Consider the following 5,019-nt stretch of genomic DNA (forward strand, 5'->3'; position numbering starts at 1 on the left):
CCTTTGGATAGTTACCCAATAGTCAGATTGCTGGATTATACAGTGAACCCTTTTATTCTTCAATTTAAAATATCTTCTACTGATAACTTATGCTATGTTTTGAGTTTTGCTGAGTATGAGTTATGAATTCCAATATTACTATTTGAATTTTCATTGCTTCTATCTCTGTGTTGTATTTCTCCATGACAGTATAGAATTTTTCCAATGGTTTTTACTCAGTGTGACCTGGTGTATTATCTAAAAAACAGTACTCTATCTTGCCAAAGATTTCCATGTATAGGGTATAATAAGACATGTCCAGTGTATAATAAGGCATAATCAGATTTTAATTTGTTTTAGAAAGAATCATTATAAAGAGACCAGGTGTAGGCTCCCATCCCACAGTCCACTAATACTAACGTAATATTGATGTGGGACTTCTTTGGGACAGGCCCACATTGCCATAGCCTGTCTACTGTTGAGATATAGTGCTCTAAAATGCCACAGATAGAACTAGACACAGCAGAATTCCAATAGATTGGGCAGTGTCTTTTCCTAACACTGGCACAGTTTCAGAGGCTCAGTCTGTGGGCACTGATTTGCAGATAGGTCTCACTGACATCTGCTCAGTGTTAGTTTTTACTATCCTGAAAATAAGTTTTGAGGAAAATATAGAACTCCATTTCCTCAAATCTATGCTATCTAAGGTTAGTATATATAGTTCAGATTACCTCTTTGGAATCTAAGCTAACTCTAACCTAAGTTTTAGTTGAATTTCACAGCCATAAGCATATCCTTGTGTGCATACAGTAACTGGCAGTAATGCTGGAAAAATCTTAAGTCTATGACAGTGGCCTGTTTGTTGCCATGACCAATATAGAGGCTCCTCCTATTAACATGGATCTAGGTATGACTTACCTGCCTTAAGGTGAACAAAGGGTGGTAAAAGATAGTCCTTTAGCCTTCAAGTCTTGTGCTAATCTAAATGTACCTGAGCCTCACAGTTATGAGGGCTGAATTAGCCTTGGACAATACACCAGGAACACACAAAGACAACAGTAAAATAGGGTAAACATGAATCTACCCACTAGCACACGGGAGTCCACCTAATGCTTAGACAGGTCTAGAGTTTCCATTTGCAAGCTCTGGTCTGGTTATAGAGGTGTTTTGTCTCACCTAGTACCAGTATATATCATGATGGATGGGACTTATGACCTCCAAGGAGTCTTAGTTAGCTTTTTCTTATCTCTCCATCTCTCTACTCCGCTGGCCACAGTTGAGGAGAAAGATATAATAGAAGTAGTCACCTGTTGAAAGCACAGAATTAAGGTTCTTTTGCCCACAGGTCTCCAGAGAAACCAGGAATGTTATGGATTTCGAATGGGAAAGATGAAAAACCTGTTCTTCCATCCAGAAAGCTGGGAATGGGAAGTAATTAATAGCCTGGTGATCTGCATTAACTGTTGAATCAGGCCATAAAAAGCATTCACAATAAGGACCAGAGGTGGCTTATAGCCCAAATGACCTCTAGACTATCTGTATGATCAAGATCAGCCCAGATTCCTTCTTAGGCCCTTAAACTAGTACAGGTAGCCTATCTCTAGAACCCATCTGCTTGGAAGAAAGGACATTTACCCTGAGTTGAGTTTCAATATACTTACACGTCCTTGTGTACCGAGGATTGTATTAGTCTGAGAAATTTATATTGTGCTTAAATGTGTTGGGAATTAACTGACTGAGATCAGACTCACTGGAGTCTTGATCCAGATTGAACTGAGTTTTCAGAGTTTCAGAAGTGAGCTCTTGGGCTTGCTACAGTGCCTGCAGTGGTGACTCACATGCCGCATCCCCGTCCGTCACCGGTTTGGCCTAGGTATTTCTGGTGACTCAGTCCATTGTAATTGACTTGAGGCCAGGAGACATCTGACTCTGCCTAGAATGGTATTTTACCTTAGCAAACCTGGTATTAGTTTTTACACCTAAGGCTTGGATAGAATTATTTCTCTAGTCCTTAAGTAGGAAGTATTTCTCTATTGTACAGGCTGATATTTCAAGGATAAGAAATTACAACTCCTTCCTGCCTGCCTTGTTCAAAGGATCTCTTCTTTTTTTATATAAAACCAGTCTCTGTAGTCTTCTGTGGCTTCCCGATCTGACCAGCAGACAGAAGAAGACAAACATGGAGTTCTTCTCAACGCAGTTTATTCAGGAACCTTTACATTCAGCAAAAAGCCCCCGAGCCTCTCTTTTATCACCCGTAAATCCCTCTGCCTTCTCTAATCAGAGCCTGCCACGTTGGTGCATGTGATAGGATAGCCGCTATTGTGAGATCCGACGTTGCCCTACGTAGCAGATGGCCTGATTATGCATAGCAGTGAGCCTGTGTGGAATATTGCGTGTGGGCGTGGCTTCTTCAGGGCCATATGAGGAAGTCAGGTGTTAGCCCCAGGTGCCATTTTGGAATGGCGATTCAAACCACGCCCTACAGTTCCCCCTTCTTTGTTCTAAAAGAAATACAGGTGGAAGTAGAGGTTTGATCTCTAAGTTTTGGAAAAGGGGACCTTGTGATGACATGATGTCTCCCGTTGTTAAGCAGTAAAGCATATATGTCAGACCTGTCCTGGTGTCTTTTTAATGGAGAAGGGACCTGGGACAACAACCCTTATGCAATTAAACATGTTCCTCAAGGCACATGGTACCTTTGTAGTGTTTAGCCTCGAATCCTGTGTGCTATAGGATTTTGCCCTTAGGCTTTGTCAAGATAACTTAGCCACACCTGAGGGAACTGTCTCATCTCCATGGCTGTAAACGCCTGCACTATCAAGGCCCATTCTCTGCCATGCTGCTTTCTCCTTTTGTACATACACCAACAGGCAAGCCCACTGATCAGTAATAGGCACAGGGCTAAACCTCCCAAACCTGCCCATTCCTTAAGGTGGGACATTGCTTGATGTATCCATTCAGTCAGTCCAGAGGCCAGGGAGACATCCACTCTAATTGAACTAATATGAACAATCGACTTGAGAAGTTCTCTCATCTTCTTATCCAATTCCACAGACCAATTTCCTGAAAGATACTTGGAAATTTCCTTACAAAGATTAGCAGCATGACTTACATTTTGGTATGGAATAGAAGTAACACACAAGCCAGAATGTTTCCATTGGCAACCTAATTGGGCCATCTCTATAAGCACATCTGTACTAAATCAACTTTTTGATTTAACAACAAAATGTCCACCTTAAGTTGGCTATTAATATTATTCTGTGTATCAAAATCTCTCTTAGGCCTAAATAACATCATAGCTGAAGGAGCTTCCACAGGCCAAGGAACATAATGAGGCATTCGGGCAACCATAGCAAAGGAAAATATAGAAGCATTCTAACATATAGCACAAAAGCAAGTACTATTATCACAACTCAAAAAACTACCATTATAACTACCATTATATACAATAAACACAAGGGGGGCACATGTATACCGGCGTGGGTAAAAAGGAAACATCTTGTCCTGGGCTTAATAACTTTCTTATTATGGGAAGTTGCAATATATGGAGAAAAGGTAAAAGCATTCTTCACAGCCCAAGTGACTCACTCATCTTGTCTATAGGATCTCAAGATCTACGTGCCGAACTTCAGGATTTTGTTTCTTTAACTCTTTCTCAAGCCTGTCTACTTCATCTCTTAGAGTATCAATAATGTTTTCTCCATGTTTAAGCATAAAGGCTTCTAATTGTTCAGGAGTTTTCACTTCTTGAATTTCCTGTATCATTTGGTCAAAATCTTGCTTTTCCAAATATGATCTTGTAACAACTCGTTCATCTAAATCAACTTCTGCCTTAAATCTGACTTTGTCTAATCTCAGGTCTGTGGCTTTGACATTATGGATTGCCCTTACTGATGGGTCGCTCTTCAGGAGTTCAGTAAGCCACTGTACTTCTTCCGGTTGAATGAATCCTATTAGGAGTGTTTCTGTGTTAGTATAGATAAGGAATGCCGAGACCCCACCTAGTAAGGTGCCCACACCCAAGGAACCCAGGCTGTTATACAATGGATTGTCTGTTATGGAGGTAAGGCCCATGCAGGTAGCCGCTATTATCACTCCTAAAACAGCTCCAGTATCCTCCAATAGAATAACATTCATACTCAGATCACGACTTTCTATGACATACTTGTAAAATGATGTGCCCTTGACCTGGGCGCTCTTGCGAAGTTCATTTATGGGAACAAGAAGTGTCGCTCCTTCAGACACCAAAGATCCTGTTAAAATACAATATGTCCATAGAAGGGATTCCATTGGTTGAAGATGAAGCAATCCCATGACTCCATGATACCAAGAGAGTCCTGTGCCCATCATGAAAATACCAACATCACTGATCAATGAAGAAATATAGCACATATTTGAAAAGCCATAAGGGTGAGAAGGATCTGGTGTCTGAACAGACTTGCTGATACCCAGTGCCACCAAACCCTGGTTACAAGTATCAGATAATGAGTGTATAGCTTCTGAGAACATACTTGTTGAACCTGTATAAATCCAGGCAAGAAATTTAAAGAAGCAGTTTAAGCCATTAATGTAGATAGCAACCATCACCACTTTTCCTGGTCCCTCAAGGAACATTGGGAAACATTGAGCTTTAAGCTCCCTCCAAGCTTCTGGGCAAAAACTCCGTCCCAAGCCTCCGGTAGGAGCATACGGGGGTAGCTGAGGCAGCCCTGGTGCAGTAGGTTCTACTTCCAGTTTCCTTTTCTCAAGATTCTGCGCCAGCTTCTCTAACTCATCCTCCAAGACCTCTTCCTCTTCAGTACTATCTCCATTTTCAGACTTTTGAGATCACTCTTCTTTTAACTGCTCTAGTGTATTGCTACCCTTTTCTAGCTCCTTGATGTAACTTGTCCCAATGCTGGGAACCTTATAGTCTCTGAACCGAGAACTTTCCCTTGTCCCACTTAACCTGGAAACTTTCTCTTGTCCCACTTACCTGGGAACTTTCCCTTGTCCCACTTACCTGAGAACTTTCCAGCTAGCTGTCCTGACTGTGAT

At 41.4% G+C, this 5,019-nt stretch overlaps 1 pseudogene; it reads right to left on the reverse strand.

Annotated features, from left to right (window-relative positions):
- Positions 1-3,579: 3,579 nt before the first annotated feature.
- On the reverse strand, positions 3,580-4,596 carry LOC114608572 (annotated as a pseudogene).
- Positions 4,597-5,019: the final 423 nt, after the last annotated feature.

This window comes from Grammomys surdaster, unplaced genomic scaffold, assembly GCF_004785775.1.
Source record: "Grammomys surdaster isolate TR1022 unplaced genomic scaffold, NIH_TR_1.0 61, whole genome shotgun sequence".
Classification (NCBI taxonomy): Eukaryota; Metazoa; Chordata; class Mammalia; order Rodentia; family Muridae; genus Grammomys; species Grammomys surdaster.